At 51.7% G+C, this 21,655-nt stretch overlaps 1 pseudogene; it reads left to right on the plus strand.

The window, feature by feature from the left end:
- Nucleotides 1-1,012: 1,012 nt before the first annotated feature.
- LOC102268597 (tripartite motif-containing protein 64-like) lies at nt 1,013-4,430 on the plus strand (annotated as a pseudogene).
- Nucleotides 4,431-21,655: the final 17,225 nt, after the last annotated feature.

Raw genomic sequence — 21,655 nt, forward strand, 5'->3', positions numbered from 1 at the left:
GCTTTCTCGGGGATCTGTGGGAAGCCCCTAGGATAGGAGAGGGGTAAGTCATAGGACGATCTTTCCCTATGAGTTCTTCAGATGCAGAGAAAGCCAAATACCACGAAACCCTGAAACCGGGAAGTCAAAGATAAGGGTAGAAAATGAACATCTAAGCAGTAGTTTGGGATCAGGAAGCAGGTGGCCAAACTACTCAGACACAGACCAGCAAACTCAGGGACCCAGCCAACCGCGAGGCACTGCCTGCCCCGAAGTGCATCCACAGGCTCAGCAACAGTTCCAGGCTGGCCTCTCACATCCCTCCTCACTCGCACTCACCCTGAGGTTTTGCTTGTGCATGCGTGCTATGTCACTTCAGTTGTATCTGACCCTTGGCAATGCTATGGACTGCAGCCCGCCAGGCTCCTCTGTCCATGGGATCCTCCAGGCAAGAACACTGGAGTGGATTGTCATTTCCTCCTCCAGGGGATCTTCCCCACCCAGGGATGGAACCCGTGTCTCTTATGTGTGTTGGCAGGTGGGCTCTATACCACTGGAGCCACCTGCGAAGCTCAAGATTATGCCCAGATGGAATTAAACAGGGGGCCCCAAAAAAGGACAACCTGCGTCCTTTCCGCCAGGTTGGCTCACATAACAGCTCACTGCAATTCCTGCCTGAGTTTACGCCGCATTCAGGGCTGGGGACCCACTCTTCCTGCAGGTCTGTGGGGAGCACACGTAGTGAGGCCACATCTCCTCCAGCCCGACACCCACATCTCTAATCACAGCCTCCTTCGCCAGCCCAGCTTGCATCTCTCCAGCTCCCACTGGGATGATTACTGCTAGTTGCCTGCAAAAAGCATCCCAGGGACACTTACTGACTCTGAATGTCATTTGCAAGATGAAAGGATTCCCTTGGAAGTGCTGTTAAAATCCCACGTGGGCAGACAGCCCAGGCAGCCACGTTAAGACGTCTCCTTCCCCCAGGAGACAGGCCTGCACTTTGCGAGGAGAATCCTTTCAGCCTAGAACCATGGGTACCTGGAACGTGCCTGTTGCCACTGAGGGCCTGCCCAGTGTTCCATCCAGCCCCAAGGAGGGCCTGTGAGGCGGCATAACAGTTACCATATATAGATGGCTATTCTACCCTTGTTTTTTCAATGCTTCTTAAATCTATGTTTTCTGCTTGGTTACTTCCTTGAATCAGAAGACAGTATATTGTTAGAACTAGAAACCCATTTCCTCTTTGTTTCCATGAGGAAATGGAAGCCCAGAAGGTTAAGGAATATGCTCAGGCCATCATCCCATCTGTCTGTGGCCGAGGTGGATGCTGTCCTGGCCACTTCATCCCTGTGGTGGTCTGTTGAGTATCACCCGCCAAGAGTGGGCACGAATGGGAGTCAAGCAGCACTTGCTGAGTCGCGAGACGCCATGTCAAGTCCCCCACTCTTTTGTTCATCTGAGAACTGTCTTCCTCAGGCTTCAAGGAAACCCCCGCCCCCAGTTTGGTATTCTAGACTTTGGAGGACAGTCTGTGCTGACGCGCTTTCTCTGCATCCTTCCCATTTCCTGGACAGACAAGGCTTGTGTGGTGACTGTGTGTCTGGTATTGTCCCGGGCTCTGGGGACACAGGGAAAAAGGCCCCGTCCCTTTCCCCAGCTGCTCTCCATCCAGGAGTTGTTGGGTCGTCATCCAAATGAAGACACAGAGGCCTCGGGGCACTAGATACCATCACGGAGCCTCAGACAGGGCACCACAGGCTTTAGCTATGCCCTCCCTGTCTTTTCAGACAGAGAAACCCTGAATGTTTGAGGTTATACTTTTTTTTTTTTTTAAGTTACTGTTGGGAAAATAATCACTCATGTATTTTGACGAGGCTGCTTGCCAACAGGTTGTAAGTCAGGGCCATTTGTCGGGTTGGGTGGCAGGGCTGTGAGGGAAAGATCTGGCTCTTTTTACTTCTCCACTCACCAGCTTCAGGGGCAGCTCGGGATCTGCTGAGGGGCCCGAGGAGGAGCTGGGGGCTGGATTCGAGCGCTCTTCAGTTACATGCGTGAAGAACAGTCCTCACAGGAGCTCGGTGAGCTGTGAGTTGGTTCTTTCACGATGCAGCCTGGGTCCCTGTCACAGCACCCCTGCCTCTCTCCCTGTCGTGAAGAGCCAGCCCGAGGCCAGCAGTCAAACGCCCGTCTGCCCGTCCATTCCCCCTCCTTTGGCAGGGCTCAAGGAAGCCACTGGGGGCAAAGCCATGGCGGGCGCCACTAGGGCCTGTGGGGAGGAAGGCCGGGGGGGCACCCACTTTCTTCCCTTGAATATTCAATTTCCTTCTGGCTTTCTGTTGGAATATCTAAACACTCTGCATGGGATTCCACGATGAAGACATTCATTCAGCCAACATCAACCGTGTGTTCCTACTACATGCCAGGTGCCAAGCTGGTCACTGAATGCAGAGCTGAGGTGGTCTCCCAGAATTTACGTATAGACTACGCAGTCTAGTGAGGATGCAGGCAAATGAGGGCAGAGCTGAACCTCAGATTTTGTGAAGGAAAGAGAAGGGATACGGGGGGCGGGGGAGGAAGAAGGACGAATCGCCATCTGTGGTGTGAGAGAAAGGCATGAATAAGGGAAAGACACAGCACTCGGGGGCTTCAGGCGGCCACCCGATTAAAGAGAAATTCAGTCGTGACCTCGACGAGTGAAGTGTAGAAGTTTTCAGCTCGACAGAGGTTGGGTTACCTTTTGTCTCCAAAACGTTTCCCGGCAGTTCCCCAGAAAGCAGTGGAACTCCCAACCTGGGAGTTCGTATCTGGTGGGGCGCTCCCCTCTCAAAAGTACAGCCAAACAGCCTCAGAAACAAGACCACCTTTTAAGTGAAAGAAACACGTTTTGCCATTTGGCGGGGGGGTGTGTCTGTGTGCACACACGTGTGCTTGTGTATGTGTATTTGTAGTGCACGTGTATGTGCAGAATTTTAAATTTCGCCAAGGAGCTAGGTAAAATTCCTTTAAGATCTCATTCAACTGGGACTTTCCCTTCCTTTCTAGAACGCCAGTGCTAAGACCTCCAACTAAAGCACTCAGGCCAGAGTCCCGTTCCCAGCGCTCTGAGCCCAGGACCACTCGCTTCTTGCAATACTGCCCCCTACAGGCAGGACTTGTCCCTGCCCATTACAACCGCTGCGGTTGGCAAGGATTTCATTACCCGAGTACTCCAAATTAATTCATTAGGAGCTGCCTCAGAAGGGATCACCTGCTCCATCTGCATGAACTACTTCCTGGACGCTGTCTCCATAAACCGTGGGCACAACTTCTGCCGTCCCTGTCTGAGCCTTTGGCTGGCAGGCGGGAGCTGACCACGACCCCAGCTCTGAGGAGCAGGTCTGTGTGACACACCAAAGGCCTCTTCTGTGAGGCTGACCAGACCCTGCTCTGTGGGCCTGCTCTGAACGCCCCGAGCACGCAGCTCACAGCCACAGGCCGATACACAGGGCTGCTGAGGAATCCCGGGAGAAACTTCTGGAGAGAATGGGCTCTTTATGGAAAATGAAAGAAATGCAAATTCTGAACCAGGAAGCTGAAAAAATTCAGTCATTTAAGGAATATGTGGCCTTAAGGAAACTCTTGATTACAGCTTAGTACCAGAGGATATACATTTTGCTCCAGGAGGAGGAGCAGCTGCATCTGGAGGCCCTGAAGAAAGAGGCCAAGGACATTCGTCTACAGCTCAAGGAGAGTGTGTTCAGAATGACTCAACAGAGAGAAAGGCTGAAAGAAATGTACGGAGAGCTAATGGGATGTGCCTCAAGCTGGACACGGAGCTGCTCCAGGGCTTGGAAGATGTGCTGGAAACAAGTGACTTGGCACAGATGCAGAAGCCTCAGCCCGTGAACCCAGAGCTCCCTTCCTGGCCTGTCTCTGTGTTCCTACACATGCCGAACAACTTCAGCATGAACAATGTCCTGAGTTGGACAATGACCGTTCACCATGCGATCCTCGATGATGCAAGTGTGATGTCTGAGGATGACCACCCCACGCATCCAGACAGTCCCGGGGGAGGGAGGGTGGATGGGCGGGGCATGTGCCGTATCCTGGGGAGCTCGGGCCTTCACCTCCGGGAGGCATTGCTGAGAGCTGGACATGGCAGAGTCCTCCAGCTGGGTTCTGGGGGGCTGTAAAAGCATCTTCACAAGTGATGCCAGTATCAGTATTGGTCTGAAGAAGCATTTTTTCTGTGTTCTACAAAGGTGAACAGTCAGTATGTTCTGTCCACCACCTCCCCACCCTTAGTTCAGTTTGTGGAAAGGCCTCCGGGTAGGATTGGAGTGTTTCTGGATTATGATAATGGAGCTGTGAGCTTCTCTGATGTTTTCGGAAGTTCCCTCATATATAGTTCCCTTCCTTCTGCCTTTTCCTCCCCTCTGATACCATTCCTTTGCCTTAAATCTCCATGAATTGTCCATTTTTTGGACCATTTATTGGAGCGTCTTCTCTGGGGATATTGCTGCCCTTCACTTCATTTGAGGCCACAGGATACCTATGTCCAAGCACACTGGTATTTAATGTAGCATAGTGATGCACAGGAGAAGGCGATGGCACCCACTCCAGTACTCTTGCCTGGAAAATCCCATGGATGGAGGAGCCTGGTGGGCCGCAGTCCATGGAGTCGCGAAGAGTCGGAAACGACTGAACAACTTCACTTTCACTTCTCACTTTCATGCATTGGAGAAGGAAATGGCAACCCACTCCAGTGTTCTTGCCTGGAGAATCCCAGGGATGGGGGAGCCTGGTGGGCTGCCGTCTATGGGGTCGCACAGAATCGGACACGACTGAAGTGACTTAGCAGCAGCAGCAGCAGACAGCAGAATCTAGCTTTAATTTTGATAAAATGAGTTTTCAAAGGCTTGCGGCAGAGAGGGAGAGGGGTGGGAGAGCTTGTGCGACTGACTCTGCTCACCCATTAAACGTGCCAGATGCGAACTAATCTTGTTCCACCTGGAGAACCAGTCTCTTCACTTTCCCAGCACATTTAGCCCAGTTAAGAGCCAATTAAAGTCCTTCTCATTTCTTAAGGCTGCCTATCTTCCAGACAGCATATTCTGTCTCCCACTTGGCTCTCAATAGCTGCTGGATACAAAGAAGTGAGAGATTGTCACCCACCCTTTGGATGGGCAGCTGCTGTATTTAGGGTCCCCCTCCCAGCACCCTACCAACTTGTACCAGAGATTTTTTCTGGGCTCCCCAGGTGGCTCAGTGGTAAAGAATCCGCCTGCCAATGCAGGAGATGCAAGAGACCCAGGTACCATCCCTGGGTTGGGAAATCCCCTGGAGAAAGAAATGGCAACTCACTCCAGTACTCTTGCCTGGGAAATCTCAGGGCCAAGGAGCCTAGTGGGCTGCAGTCCATGGGGTCGCAAAGAATCAGACGCTACTGAGTGACTGAGCACACACACGCCCGTGTCTCTCCACGAGCTCAGGCTCTTCCAGATAGGATCCTTTGCTCAGCAATTACAGCGATCGATGTGCTGAACTGTGGAAGACATGGAAAGAGCCCTATATTCATCCCCAAGAAAGTGGATACAAATCATGACCTCAGAATGTAAGTGGTGTGGTAGGAAGTTTTGATTGCAGGAAGCAGTTTTTTCTTAGATCGTCTCAAGTGATGAGATTCTTACACATTTCACATCACACACATACCTACTATATGTAAGGTGCTGAGCTGGGGAGAGCTTTTTTGGAAGGGGTTACATGGCAGCCAGAGGACAGGAATCACACGGAAGCCCCCAAACAGTCATAAGGCAAGGCCTTGCAGAGAGTGGAAAGATAGTCAGGACTCAAGGGCACCCCAGAGCCTGGAGAGTCTGGTCGCCCCGCAGGCTGTAGCTGTGAGTCAAGCCTCAGCCATCGCAACGGCTGCTCCTCCTGCCGCCTTTTCTGCCTCCATCCTCGCCTCCAGCTTCTGCTCAACTGTGACTACTGCTTACGCCTATGTTCTGCTTCTCTGGGGCCTCATGGCCCTACCACTTCATGGTTTCTGCTTGCCTGCCTCCATGGGGTGTCTTTTTAATTTTTTCTTATGCTACCAAGTGACTTCTTCTTCCCCATATCGCAGTTTGGATTCCGGAGCCAGAGAACTGGTTGTATTCCTGCTGGAGCGTCTTTCACTCCAGGCCGGGACACAGGCTGCTGGTCAACCTTGGGGCAGAAAAAACAAACAGCGTGTGTATGAGAAAGTCTAAAGCAGAGAGTAATATGTAACTCTCACTCTAAGAGGAGCTATTCCTTCTCCAGATGAAAAGGTAGGGGAAGAATTCTCAGGAAAAGGGGGTGGCACATGTCAAGTCTCCAAGCGGAATGGAGTCTAGAACAGACAAAGCCCCTGAAGCCAGCTGGTGTGGCAGGAACACAGGGACCTGCAGGGGATGGGGCTAGAGAGGTGGGCAGGGGCTGGGATCCCTGGCGGCCCCATGGAGAGGGGACACAGAAGGGCAGGTGTGCGTGGTCGTGCCTGTCACTGATGGGTCCTCAAGGCCAGGGGTTGCCAGCCTACAGCCTGTGGGTCAAATGCAGGCTGTTTTTGTGTGAGCAAAGCATGGCTTTTATGTTTAAGTATTGGGAAAATATTAAAAGAATATTATTTCATGATACATAAAATATACACAGAATGCAAATTTCAGCATTCATAAAGGTTTCTTGGAATTTGCCAAGCATCCCCACTTGCCCACATTATCTCAGCTGAGCTAGGAAAGAGGCGACTCTTAGATTCCAGAAAACCCCTCTGTCCCAGGCAGGTTGGGATGGCTCGTCCCCTAGAACATGGCCAGGTTCATTCATTTACCTGCTGTCGATGGCTGTTCTCAAGCTCCAAAGGCAGAGCGGAGTAAGATGGCAGAGGCCATACGGTCCACAAAGCCTAAAATATTTACTATCTGACCATTTACAGAGAAAGTCTGCTGACCCCACATCAAGATCGAGGAAGAATGAATAACTTATCTGACAAAGCAAGAGAATATGACTGTCATTAATATTATCACGAGAATGTTGACCACGCCCATTCACTTTCTCCACTGGCACTCAATTAATTTTAAAAACCTAAATGACATCGTGTTACTTCCCTGCTCACGATCCTTTAATGGCTTCTCATCCCACTGAGAACAAAACCCAAGGATCCCATACCTCCCTCGCACACAGACCTCATCTGCTCTTCCTCTTGCTCTCTCCATGGCACACCCACCAACCAGCTTGCTGAGCCTCAAATGTGCCAAGTGTGCTTCTGCCCCAGAACCTGCTTCCTGTCCAGAACCTGTCTCCCAGACACATGCACACTTCACTCCTTCACCTGTTCTTGTAGCTGCTCAAAGCTGTCATTTCAGTGAAGCCTTCCCCCCTCGTTCTAACACTCTTCACCACCTGACATGACTTGTTTATTTTCTGTGTCCAGCCTGGAAGGTCGGGCACAAAGAAACCTTGCTGTATCCTCAGCTCACACACAGTGGGTTTGTGTTAAATATTCGTTGGCTACATAACTGATTGGTAAAGCCAAGAATTGCATGCCTGGCTCCAGGGACCTGTCCCCACTCACTGGGCCATATAATTGCTAATCAATATTTCATTTTGGCCAATGTCCATACTGTTACAATTATGCAGCTGCCTGTCTCTCTCATCCACTGGCCTCTTTTCCTGCCAAACACCTTGTCTTTAATCATCTGAACATCTGCTCTGTGGTTATCTCTTGCCAGATGCCAGCCTGAAATGCTGGCATTTCTCTGGTCCTAAGGATTGATGCATTAAATCCCGAGTCCAGGGATGCAACCAGGGTGATCCTCCAACCCCTCAAAGCTGACAATGACCTTTTATGCATAGAAGCACTTTCCTAGGGTGAGGGTCCAGAGCTGTCATCCAACCGTCATGAGGGTCCTTGACCCTCTGAGGGCTAAGGAGCTCTGACTTGAAGCAATAGTCATTCGCCTAAGCATAGACCAAGGCCTCTAGTCTGCGTTTCAGGCCCTCCTGTGGGCAGCCTTCCGCTCTCCAGTATCTTGTGATAGACACGTGTGTTCTTAGTGCTCAGCTGGTTCCACTGGGACGTTCTCTTTGCATCTCTGGAAGGATCCTACCTTCTACACTACATTCTGAAATCTTGGAGACAAACCACAGCCTCCTCTGAGGCCCCTGGGCCCCTGGGGGCGGCCCCACAAAGGCTGATTTCTTCTGGGTGGCGAGGAGCGCTGCTCTGAGCCCCACACACCACGTCCTTGGTCAGAGAAGCTCGTCTGAAAAGAGCTGCCAGCCAGGATCCGGAAAACGGCTTCAGGGCGCTTCTTCATGAGCTCGTTTAGCCCAGGATCCATTTCCTGCCAGGGTTCCCGCCCATTTCCCTGAGCCACTGAGCCGAGGCCTCGCAGCGATGGGGCAGAGGCTTCGGTTCCCGAGGGCGCCCAGGTACGGTCCTCCCTGAGACCGTCTTGCCAGTTCCTCGGCTCTGTGAGGCTTCTCCTTCCTGGCAGCTCTCCTACAAAGACGGCGCTGTCCCTCTGTCTCTGAGGTGCGCCGGAGGCTTCAGCTCTGCTCAGCTGCCCCTGAGCCCGGGAGGGCCTGCCTCGTGCACCTCGGGCCACAGCTCAGAATGACTGTTAGCCGTCATCACCACCATCACCAGCTTGAGGATTCTCAGCTGTGCTGGTGCTGGAGACCCTTCAGCCCACCCCCAGGAACTGTTGTGTTACAGACTGACCGGCACTAACCAACCCACCCAGCGCTGCTGGGCCAAGAGCAGAGGGGCCTCTCCACTCCCAGGGAGGCCTTAGGGGGAAGGGTCTCTCAGCTTCGCACTACTGAGTTTGAGCCAGAGGATTCTCCGTCGTTGGTAACTGTCCGAAGGATGGAGGACATTGAGCCGCATCCCTGGCTTGGACCCAGTAGAGGCTGGTAGAGCCTCCCAGGTGTGACAACCAGAAATATCTCCAGAGGTGGACAGAGCCCCCGATGGGGGCAAAATCACCCCCAGGTGAGCACCACTGTTCTGAGCAACAACTCCGGAATCAGGAACTTCAGAACAAGAGGTGGAAAGGGCAGGAGGCTTGGGGTGCCAGCAAGACAACTTCTGCCGAGCAAAATAACACCGACAGTCCCCAGAGCAAAGTGTGATTGGAGGGTGAGGAAGACAGAGACCAGGGCAGTTAAGTCACTCAGTCACATCCAACTCTTTGCAACCCCATGGACTGCAGCTCGCCAGGCCTCCCTGTCCATCACCAACTCCCGGAGTTCACTCAGACTCACGTCCATCGAGTCAGTGATGCCATCCAGCCATCTCTTCCTCTGTTGTCCCCTTCTCCTCCTGCCCTCAATCTTTCCCAGCATCAGTCTTTTCCAATGAGTCAGCTTTTTGCATCAGGTGGCCAAAGTATTGGAGCTTCAGCTGAATCTCAGGCACAGAGAGAGAAAGCGTTATTTCTGTCTTAGGAGAAAAGGGACTCAACAAGCCAACTGCACGCAAGTGCAAAGAGACAGCGGGACCGAGGCCTCTGGGAGCACAGACGTGGGGCTGAAAGGAGGATTTCCTGACCTCTGAGTGGAACCTTGGAAGACAGTGAAGGTTTTTTCAGATAGAGGAGGGAAGGGTCTTGGCCTAAGCTTCTAGGGTGGTACTGCCTAAAAGTCCTTTCCGAGGGAGCAAGCTAATGTTCTGCTTTCCAAGGAGGGCACTAGAGCAAAGCCATAGGTTCGGGGCCCAGAGGGGTGGCAGAGCAGGAAGGGCCTGGGGCGAAAAACAGACAGATACCTGGTTTTGTTGCTCTGGCCCCTCACCACCACATCGGCATCCTGGGAGCTTGTTAGAATGCAGGTTCTCCGGCCCACCCCAGGCCCGGTAAAGCCAAAGCCCTGGGCGCGTGGCCAGCAACCTGAGCTTTAATCAGCCCAGCAGGTGACGCTGATAAACCTCCGGGCGACGGACACGGTCCACCACGGTGCCCATTAGTGTCTAATGAGAGCAGCAGAAGGAATCAATTAACCAGTTATTCTTGCCTTGCAAACTAGAACAGCAGGGTTTTGAGGCCCGCAGCTGCACATCGTAATCACCCTGAGAGCTTTAAAAATCCTCTGCCTAAGGCTCTGCCCCAGACCGACTTACCTAAGGGTCTGTGAGGGGGACCCAGGCACCGACATTTTTAAAGCGCACCAGGTGACAGTAACGCACAGCCAGAGCCGAGCACCCCTGCTGCTGTTGAACAAGACGTTCTGTATGGAATGACGCTGAGAGCTTTATTTTTTAAGAGAAACATCTTATATAAAAGGATGTATCAAGTAAGAATCCATTTAGACAAAAATGAAGTTTTTTTCCCTCTCTCCTTTAGTTAAAAATCAGGAGGTAAGGCGCCCGGGGCTGGTGCAGCAGGATCGTAGTGTCTTCAGCAATTTATGTCTTTCTGGGTGTCTGTCCTGGTCTGTCCTCATGGTCACAACAGGATTACGAGAGCTCCAGCTATCAAGTTCATGTTCCAGGAGGGAAAGTCTTACAGGATGAAGGGCCCAGAGTGCAGCTGTACTCTAACTGAACCCTCGTTAAAGAAAGTTCCTGGAAGCCCCACCTCAGTGAGAACTTAGGCCTCATTGGTCAGAACTGTGAGCCAGACTGTGCTCCACTGCAAGGGAGTCTGGGAAACAGTATTTTAACTAAGCACTTTTCCTCTCTGAACAAAATTGGGTCCTGATTCTAGAGAAGAGGTAAAGAATCCACCTGCAATGGGGGAGACCCGGGTTCGATCCCTGGGTCAGGAAGATCCCCTGGAGGAGGGCATGGCAACCCACTCCAGTATTTGTGCCTGGAGAATCCCATGGACAGAGGAGCCTGGCGGGCTAACATCCATGTGGTCGCAGAGAGTCGGACATGACTCAGCGACCAACACACTTTTCTAAAGGAGAAGAAGGAGCAGATAGAGGGTACTTTATTTTTTCTCTCTTCCCCGAATGGGCTGTCCTGGGAGTGGGAGGCAGATGTGATGCAGCCTCGAGGAGAAACAGATCACTATGCTAGGAATAGGAAACGAAGGCAAAATGAAAGTACAGTTTTTAACGCTTTTCCCCCAAACAGGCCTTTTAGAATCAAAGGGAAAGGCAGGCCAGTTTTCTTCTCCCACCCAGGGAGGAGGGAGAGGGAGGGTCATCAGGCTGGGAGCAGCACGGGAATGGGGAGGGGAAGGCTGAGGGTGGGCCGGGGTTGCTGGGCGGACTGGACTTGGGCAGGGGTGTACCACTGGGCGCCCCCGGAGGCTGAGCCCACAGCACTGCACTTGCGACCCTTTCAAGAGTTACAGTAGCTGTTTACTGGTCGTGCGGAGTGACAGTTCCACGACAGCTACCTGCTCAGACCCCTGGAATGTCCGGGAGAGGATGTCCAGACGCCCATCTATGCCTGAGACTGGCTGGGCCCCTCCCCAAGTGCCGCGTGTGGACACACCCCAGCCCTTTCAGTGGCTACTGTGACAGTAACCTTCTCAGACAGAATGGTGACCCCTGGAGCTGCAGTGGGTGCACAGAAGGCGAAGCCTGGGCTCTGGAGAGTGGCGGAAGCCCCCCACCCAAATCCCAGCCTAGACTAAGTATGAGGGGAGTCTGGTGGTCAGAACCAGCATCCTGGTCTTTACGAAATCGGGGGAGGGATGACTCACAACTTGGGGAGAAAGCAGAGTGACCTGCGAACCGCCCGCTCACGTGCTGTGCCTTCAGGACTATTTACTGTGTATCTAGAAATGGGGTAAACACATGCGTGTATTTGCACAAACTGTGGCCATTCTTTTGCACTGTGACGGGATACAGATAGAAAAATAAAAATGGAACAGACTAAAGTTATTTGCTGAAGCATCTTGTAAGCACCCTGAGAAGTTAATGCTGACAAGCAGAGTGGCCCAGCCAGGAGGTGTTTCTGTCTCAGGAAACGTGCCGGCAGCACTGAGGCCTGAGACCCTAGGCCAGCTTGGGGTGGTGATAGCGGGGCCCCAGCACCGAGGCCTGAGACCTGGAGGCCATTGGGGTCGGTGATAGGGGTACCCCGGCACTGCGGCCTGAGACCCTAGGCCAGCTTGGGGCAGTGATAGGGGGACCCCAGCACTGTGGCCTGAGGCCCTAGGCCAGCTTGGGGCGGTGATAGCGGGACCCTGGCAGAGCGGAGGGAAGGGCAGCCAAGCTGTGCCGGGGGCCCCTTCTGCTTTCCCTTGGCTTCGGTATTCCTCCTGGAGGTTGCTGGGGCTCAGCTCAGTGAGGGCATTAGGGCTTTCTTGGGGTACACAGGGGTACAGAGACCAGGGTGGTCGTTACTAAGGGAAGAAGGGGGGGAGGGTGAAGTGGGCAGAGAGGCCCAAGTGTGTGGTTGGAAACTGGACCTGATGGTGAGCACGCTGCCGTGCACACAGAAGGCAGACTCGTGGTGGACACGGGGAACCTGGAGAAGGCCTGATGGTGAGCACGCTGCCGTGCACACAGAAGGCAGACTCGTGGTGGACACAGGGAGCCTGGAGAAGGGGATGGCAGTCCACCCCAGGATTCTCGCCCAGGAGATTCCGTGGACAGAGGAGCCTGAGTAGCCTTGTGGCTACAGTCCATGGGGTCGTGTGAGTCAGACACGACTGAGTGACCAACACGTGAAACTTATGTTATAGATCAATGTCACCACAATTTTAAAAAGATTTCTGGCTCAGGTGCCGAGTCATAAACAGCCCTGGTAACTCACCGAACATCTCCTCCCCATTCAGTTTCCTTGTTGAGAAAAGAGGGATCCGGATGCCAGACGACTCTCCTCCTAGATTGTCATCAGGCATTAATGATGTCACCCACCCTTCGAAGACATCAACCGCACTACACAGAGGGTGACATCATTCCGCCCCATTGCCAGACTCCCTTCCAGCTTCCTACGCAAAGAGAGGACATGAGTGATCCTCTCTGACAACCTATCTGCATTGTATCTTGAGACGCAGCATCCTCGCCGGGAGATTGACTTCCTGGGTGCGAAACGAAAGATGAAGAAAGTGTTTTGTGACATAAGAACCTGTGGGTCTCCTGACCTCAGGTCACGTGGGCAGAGGCTCAGCGCCCCCGCGATCAGGGCTGGACCCGGAAGGAGCACAGCTCCTCACTTTTAGAAACTGGTGCTTACGTTTCTCGGCACCGCTTGCAATTTGGTAGAACTGGAAGTTGCAGAAGCAGCTGCCTTCCTTTTCCAAAACTCTCCACCTGGAGTGCCCCCTTGATCTGGCCAAGTGCCAAAGGGTAGGCGCTCCGAGAGGCTCTTGAGTGCTTGAGTGTGTTGTACGGGCCTCGTGTGCCCCATATCTCAGGCACAGGGGATGGTTCTCCTGCGAAGCTTTGTCCACAGCTCTGTGCAACTTTGTGGTATTGCGGCTTATACAAGGCATATATTTCATCTTTGTCCCCATTCCTGGCACAGAGCTTCTAAAACCCTTGTTAGCATTTTCCTAAGCATTGAGAGCTATAAAGGTGTCTTCTGTTATGTTAGTGAAGTGACTTTGGAAAGTTCTTAGGTAACCTAAGGATGGGGTTGAAGAAGGCAATGGCACCCCATTCCAGTACTCTTGCCTGGAAAATCCCGTGGACAGAGGAGCCTGGTGGGCTGCAGTCCATGGGGTTGTGAAGAGTCAGACATGACTGAGCAACTTCTCTTTCCACTTTCATGCATTAGAGAAGGAAATGGCAACCCACTCCGGTGTTCTTGCCTGGAGAATCCCAGGGATGGCAGAGCCTGGTGGGCTGCCGTCTATGGGGTCGCACAGAGTCGGACACGACTGAAGCGACTTAGCAGCAGCAGCAGCAGCAGGATACTTAAAATTGGACTTGATGGAAGAGAATTTTGCTTGATTGGGGTTTTGGGGACCCCGTGTGCTGCATAAAGGGACTGTCTGGTGGAATGGAACTCTAGAGGGGACACAGTGAGCACAGATGGCAGGAAACAGAAGCCCTCAGCTCAGCTCAATGCATCCTCGGGGGTAGAGGTGGGTTTTCTTGTTTATCGCAAGTGCATCCGTGGGAAGGAGCATGGAGGAAGATGACTCATGGGCACAGGACCACATCTAATTCACACCCTCGGGTTGCTGCAGCGAGGGCGCTTTTCTTTCCCTGTTTATGACTTTTTGGAAAGTGAGGGGATGGAAGCAGTGAGGGGCTTGATTTACTGGCTCCTGGTAACGCAGATCTGGAAACAACAGCAGAGGCTGCGCTGATCTTCATGACTGCATCCCGAGACTCTCTGAGGAAGACGTGGATACAGACACAGTGACAGCACAGCACGGCCTCCGGGAAGCCGCAGCAGTGCCGAGTGAATTGGCTATCGAGGGTGAGCTTTCCCGTGGTCTGTCGATTCTGAGAAACTCGCTGAGCTCCCCGCAAACAGCAGCTGCTGCTAATGAACTGCAGTTGCCAGGATCTTCCCACCTCAGCCGGTCGCTGTCCTTCCGGTGGAGGAGGCCTGTGTGCTGGGTTGACCCCTGCCCTGCAGAACCCTGGGAAGAGCTGCTTTGAGTTGGAAGTTTCCAGGTGCTGAAATGGGACTGCCTGTTGGGCTTCTGCCTTGCCCTCACGTCTCCTTTCCATCTCTGGGCCCCTCCAGGCTGCCCATGGCTTGCTTCTGAGCCCCTTAGGATGCCGTGTCTTTCTGGTTTCCGGGTCCCCTCCCGGCTGCTTGTTGGCCCAGAGATGCTTCATGTGGCAGGGTGCCCACCCCTCTGCTCCTCCAGCCTGCCTCCTTCCTGGGCAAGCACGACCTTCTCCATATTCTAGCCGCTCAAGATGTGTCTGTGCTAAGCCTCCAGCAACACGTAGAGCCACAAAAACAAGCCAATCTCTGACCGGTCAGCAAAGGGCCTCCGCTCCATCATGCCCTCCGAGACCGCGGCTTTTCTCTACCTATTCAGTGGAAGCCCCCTGCGTTTCCAGGCAGATTTGCTTGCTGTCATCCAAGGATGCTCTTCTGCTTGCTTCCGAACCCTGGCTCTTGAGATTCTCTCCACGGGACTGCCTTCCTTTCTCCTCTGTTCACCTGTCACTTCCTTTTATGCTCTGTTCAAAATTCACTTCCTCCAGAAAAAAAGGAAGATGAAAGGGAACTGGTGGTTGGAAGGGCTTTGATCAAAGCTGGGCTTATCCGAAAAAACAGCAGGAAGATAATGCAGCTGGGTTGTCAGCAATTTCTGGACCAATTTTTTTAGGCAGCAAAGGCTCCTTGATGCTTGAAATTGAGAATTTTTAAGAGACATGCAGAAAATTATTAAGACTTTGATTGCTCAATCCCCTCAGTAGTAGGGCTGTGTAGCCCACGATCAATAAAAGACCATGGTGAAATGACTTGAAAAGTGAACTCTAAAGAAAATACACATGACATGATTTCTTCTCATTTTTCTTTTTCTCAATAAGAAAAAAAATAGAATTTTTATTACAGTTGTAAGTCATTCTAGGTGCTGTTTGATTGTATTGTTTTCCCCTAGTAAAGAGTACAATGATTCATGAAACTCATTCCTCTATTACGACTAAGATACAGATATTTATCAATAACTTCAAGCTGAAAAGTATGTCGAAGCTTGGAAGTTGCAGTGATGCTTTATATGTACTGACTGCCAGCCTGTGTCAGTTATCTTTCTATGTAAGTTGATTCTCACGTCCTTGCAAGTTAGACGTCATTTTTATTTTGTCACCAAGAGGGCCCTGCTGTGCCCTCTGCCTCTCGTCTGTGGAAAGACCTTAGCCTCTGAGGCCCTCCCTGAGTTCCAAAGAGCAAATTTAATCAGAAAAGTGAGGAAACCCAGGAATAAAAGAAAAGAGTGAAGCAGGACAAACTAAGAGCTTAGCCATAAAGCAAAGTCAAGGACCTTCAATTCCTCTTCAAGGGCTATAGATGATATTCTGAACCATATCCTCGGGTTGTTTAGCAGAGTCGGAAATCCCCACCAGGTGGAAGAAATCAGCTGTGTGCTGACCCTAAGCGTGCAGATCCTGGAGGGGTTGGAGCCAGAAAGCTGATGCTGACGCTCAATCACCTCACCAGCCAATCAGCAAACCATTCCTGGGCTGCTTGTCCCTCCCTCGCCCTGAAATCCGTCAGGGGTTCAGGCCTTTCCAGCACGAGCTGCCTGTGCTCGTTGCTTGGCCTTGCAAGGCAAGCTGCACTTTCCTCCACCACAACCCAGTGTCAGGAGACTGGCTTTATTGCAGGAGGGCGAGGGGACCCAAGTTTGCTTCAGTAACAACTTATCTGTGAGGGAGTCTGGTTCAGAGAGGTTAAGTCATTCTTTAAAGCTCACACAGCTGGTAAGTGTTAGAAGCCAAACTGGAACCCCCAGTCTCTGGAGGGGCAGAGACTGGATGCCTCATTGCTCACCACGCTGCCTTCCTTCTTTAGAAGGTTTTCAGACCTAACAGTCTCATGCCAAGGTGTCAAGGGAAGTTAGATCTGTCTTGTCACATTGACATGCGTAAAAATGCCTACGGGGACTTCCCTGGTGGCCCAGTGCTTAAGAATCCACCTTGCAGTGCAGGGGACGCAGGTTTGATCCCACCATGCCTCAGAGCAATTAAGCCCACACAGCGACTCCTGAGCCCAGCGCAGCCAGATAAATAAATTTTGTTAATGCCTTATTTCTCCATCAGAGGAGAACATCAGATGGTGGGTCAGAGGTGTTTGTTCTGTGAACAAATCTTTATGTGACAGGGTCTTCTCTGCGCCAGGAATCTGGCATAGGTCTTGGGATGCAGCCGTGAATAAACCAGAAAAGAAAAATCCTTCCCTCAGGGAACTTACAGTCTGATGCAAAGGGGAATAGACAATTGTAAAACAAGTAAAATCTATATTACGTCACCTGGTGTAAAAGTTAGAGATATAAAGCTCAGAGGGGAGTAAGGGGAAGCAGGAAGGGGGCTTGCAAGTTAGACTCTTTGGTCCAGAAGGACTCCCTGAGAAGATGACTTTCAGCAAAAACTTGAAAGAGGTGGCAGATTTCTGGAGAGCAGCATTTCAGACGGAGAAATAGGAAGTGCAAAGGCCCCGGGGCAGGAGTGTTCAGAGAACGACCCGCGTGAACAAGTACGAGACGAGGTAAGGGACGCTGGGGGACAGGGTGGGGTCTCGTTGGCCTTTGCAGTGGATTTGGCCTTTACTCTGCGGGAGCAGAGATGCTGTAAGAGCGTTGGACATTTCTAAGACAAGCAGCATCTTACTCCCATTTTTGGTTTTGACAGATCACTCTGGCTGCTCTGCTGAAGTAGGCTGAAGTGGGAACAAGGCCAGAATTCAGGAGACGAGGTAGGAAGCTTCTGCCGAAAGTCAGGTGGGTGGTGGCGGTGCCTTGGCCCCAGGAGGGAGGGACAGAGGTGATCGTGGGTGTGCACAAAGGAAAGGAACAGGACTGGATGGTGCCCTGGACGTGGTTCCTGGTGGCAAGAGAAGAGACAAGAATAACGGCTGGGTTTGGGGCTTGACGAGCTGGAGGGATGGAGCTGCCATTTTTTGAGATGAGGAAGACGGTGGAGAAACAGATCTGGGGAAAGTCACGAGCTTAGTGTTGTGTAGACCAGGTTTGAGGCTCCAGCTGGAAATTCAGATGGAGATGCTGACGAGGCTATGACATAGGAGGGTCTGGAGCTCAGAGATACACTAACCTGGGAGTCTGAGGATAAACATGCTTGGGTATGACAAGCCTCACGTTCACAGCCCATCCGCTGCAGAACAAAAGGGCAGCATTCCCGTTTCTCATGCGTGAAGAATGAGGACATGCTCTGGGTTGAACTGTCCCTGCAAAGACTCACATGGCTAAGTCCTAAGCCCCAGGGACCTCGGCATGTGACTTGATTTGGAGACAGGGTCCATGCAGAGGTAGTCACGCTAAAATGAGGATTTGATTAGGAAGCACCCTGAGCCAGTGGCACGGGTGTCCTTGTAATAAAAAGGGGAAATGCGGACCCAGACGCCCACCTGGGGAGAAGACCACACTCCTGGGCCACAGGTCGAGGAACTCCCAGAACTGAGGAGGGGCCTGAGTAGGGCCTCCTCCAGGACCGTGGCAGGGAGCAGGGCCCCGCCAAGACGACCTCGAGCCGGGGTCTTCAGCCTCCAGGACCGTGAGCCCGGCGGCTTCTGTGGTCTCAGCCACCCCGTTTGTGGTGCCTTGTTACAGCAGCCCCGGGAAATGACTACAGAGGAAGGATCGTGGACAAGTTACCTCTGGGAAGCAGCCAAACCTTACCATCCATGTAGAGGTGAGTGAAGAAAGAGAAGGGATGGGCTGGGGAAGCAGACAGAGTGGAGTCGTCCCATCAGAACTGCTTCTGGTGCTAAAACAGAAGTCTGTGCCCCTGAAATCGATGCTGACCAACTTGTTCTTTGCGATCATATCTGATCAAGACTGTGTGGTTTTCAAGACATGGAAGCAACCTAAATGTCCATCAAGGGAGGAATGGGTAAAGGAGATGTAGTATGTGTATACACGGGAATAATTACTCAGCCATGAAAAAGAATGAAATTAACATTTCCAGCAATGTGGATGAACCTAGAGATTATCGTACTAAGTTAAAGAAAGACATATTGTATGACATCCCTTATATGTGGAATCTAAAAGAAATGTTACAAATGAACTTACAAATCAGAAACGGACTCACAGATTTGGAGAACGAACTTATACAGGGTGTGGGGAGGGATGAGGGAAAAGGATAGTTGGGGAGTTGGGGTGGACATGTAATCACTGTTACATGTAAAATGGATAGCCAACAAGGATCTCCTGTATAGCACATGGAACTTTGCTCCATGTTGGTGGTGGGCTGGACGGGAGGGGACTTTGGGGGAGAATGGATCCATGTATATGCATGGCTGAGTCCCTTTGCTGTTCACCTGAAACCATCACACCTCAATACAAAATAAAAGGTTTTTTTTTAATATGTGGTTTTTGAAAAAAAGTCTGAAATGATTTCTACCTGGGTCCATGTGGGCCTCTTATAAATAATGGATTTTTAAAAATTCTTGATCTAGTGGTACCATTTGCTGTTCAGTCGCTCTGTCATGTCTGACTCTTTGCAGGTACCATTGTACTTTAAGTATTTGCTCATTGCATCTGTCAGGGTGAAGTCTGCTCACGTGACCACACAGATGAACCTGGGGTCCATCTTGCCTTTCAGCTTTTACAGGAGGGTTGAGAACAAGCTGGTTTTCAGAGGATTTAGGAGCTGCCACCGCAGGGAGCTGGAAGGCAGAGAGGTTTTTGTGTCTCTGGCTTTTCAGAGCTCTAAGCCAAAGTGGCATCTGCAGATCTAACTGGAGGAGAAGCGCCCATCTGTTCCCTTTTGCACACGCTGGGCCGGCAGAGCAGAGCGTAGACAAAGGAAGCCAGCCAGGATGGGGCCAGGCCAGCGCCTCCCGTCTGCAAACACTTGGACACTTGCCCACACACACAGAACAGGATGCATATTTAGAAGAGAGAACACTTTATAAAATAATTGTTACTTCTTTGGGTATTCTTCTTATTAACAATCTATTAAAACCCTTTGCTATTAAGAGGCTCATCAGAAGCACGGTTGGGGAGGCGCTGCTACAAGACACTGTGAGATATCCACACGGGCTGGGCAGCCCTGCGTCCCAAACCATACGTCGCCAGGACAGGACGCCAGCGGCAGCAAGTCCTCATCTGTCCGCCATCCTCATGAAACCAGCCGTTGAAAGCACAAGCGTGTTTGAATGAGGTGCTCATTTATTGTCATCTGTCCACCCATCACAGAGCTCCACTGCCGAGCCCTTTAGGAAAAGGAGATGCTTCCACGTGTATGACCACCCTGCGGGCCTCAGGCACAAAATCCCCAGCTGGACCCACCAGGCTGTCCCAGCTGGGTCCTGGGTTGAGCGTTCGTTGGGTTTATAGACCTAACAGCTCACACGTCCGGAGACAAATGGGAAAAAACAGAACTGGATGTGATGCAGAATAAGCTAGAATAATGGCAACGGGCAGGGGTATTTCGGAGACCTTGGACCAACCAAGAGCTCATGGCACACACACCCTGTTATTTGACTGTGCGAGAAAAACGGCCTTTCATCACAGAACAGAAGGTTAGGGTCTGGGTGGCTGGACAGATGGCCACACAGCCCCACAAAGGCCATCCCCGGGTGCACTGGCTGGGACAAACCCCACTGCGGGCACCCCTTCTGTCCCTGGTCCTCCAAATGTTTATAGACAGACGAAATCAGATTCCAACAAACAATAAAGGCACTTTGAAAAATAATCTGAGCATCCATAAAAGGAGACAGGGACAGCTCCATCCAAGCCTCCCTGTGGGCTGCCTGCAAAATGCCAAATCTGGGAGGAAATCCTTTCCCTTCAACTGTCTCCAAGTCCAAATTCAAAGCCAGCTGGAGGGTTACTGGATGACCTCGGCTTTTCAGTTTGCACCTTTCCAGAGTTTTCTTGAACAGTTGTGTTGATATATTTTTTTTAATATTTATTTTGTGGCTGTTTCAGGTCTCAGCTGCAAAATGTGAGATCTCCCCTTGTGGTGCACAGACTCTCTAGCTGTGGTGCAGGGCTTAGCTGCTCTGAGGCATGTGGGATCTTAGTTCCCCCGCCAGGGATCAAACCCACATCCTTGGCATGGCAGGGCAGATTCTTAACCACTAGACCATCAGGGAAGTCCCAGTACTGATCTTTTTATAGTTACAAATTACCAAAGAGAGGGTCCTTAGGTCACACACTGACGTACATGCACTAACTTCAATCAAAATGTGCCCTGTGCCCTGTTACCATGGAACATTCTAGAACTTCAATGCCAAATACATCCGCAGGATCTCTGTGGGGAGAGCAGGCTGCAGGCAGCCTCGTAGAAAAATGAGTGTTTTGTAGTCTGTAGCTGGGGGAATCACGTCAGAAGAAGACCTGGAGATAGCAGATTTTCTGAAAAGAGGAGCTGTGGCCAGCTGCAGTGTTTGCTCCTTCAAATCCTTTTTCAAAACAATCCAAGGAGCTGGGGGCCTCCTCCAGAGAACCGGCCTGGGGAACTGTAGGTCTCATTGCTCCCCTCACCATTTCAGGATCCTCCTCCCTGTGATCTAGAACCTCCCCCCACCCGCCACAAGCGTGGTCCCTGCCAGCACGCGGATTCCCAGGGAAGGTGATGGAAATGCAGCCCCCAGCATCAGAGCCTGCGTTTCCACCAGACCCCAGGGCGTGTCCGCTTTCAGTTTGAGGAGCCTCCTCCTCAGAGGAGGCCTAACCATCCTGCCAGATACAGTCAGGGAGTGGCTGAATCATCTTACACAACAGCCAGTTATCTGAAAAGGATAACATCGTGTAGGGCTCCTCCTATGTGACCTTCCGGAAAAAGCAAAAGTACGGAGATAGTAAAACCACCAGCAGGTCCCAGGAGCCGGGGCTCAAGGGAAGGAGGCAGGAACGGGCGGAGCGCAGAGGATATCGGGGCAGTGAAATGACCCTGGGTGTCATCACGTGCGTGCCAAAACCCAGAGAGTGTGAGCACCAAGCGTGGATGGAAGTGTAAAGTGTGCACTTGAATGAGTTGTCACGAATCATCATCAGTTCCTCAGTTATAACAAAGGTATCACACTCATGTAAGAAGCTAATAACAGGGGGAAATATGGAATGGGGGAAGGGGCCATACTGGACGTGTCCATACTTTCCACTCATTT

Source organism: Bos mutus, chromosome 24 (genome assembly GCF_027580195.1).
Source record: "Bos mutus isolate GX-2022 chromosome 24, NWIPB_WYAK_1.1, whole genome shotgun sequence".
Classification (NCBI taxonomy): Eukaryota; Metazoa; Chordata; class Mammalia; order Artiodactyla; family Bovidae; genus Bos; species Bos mutus.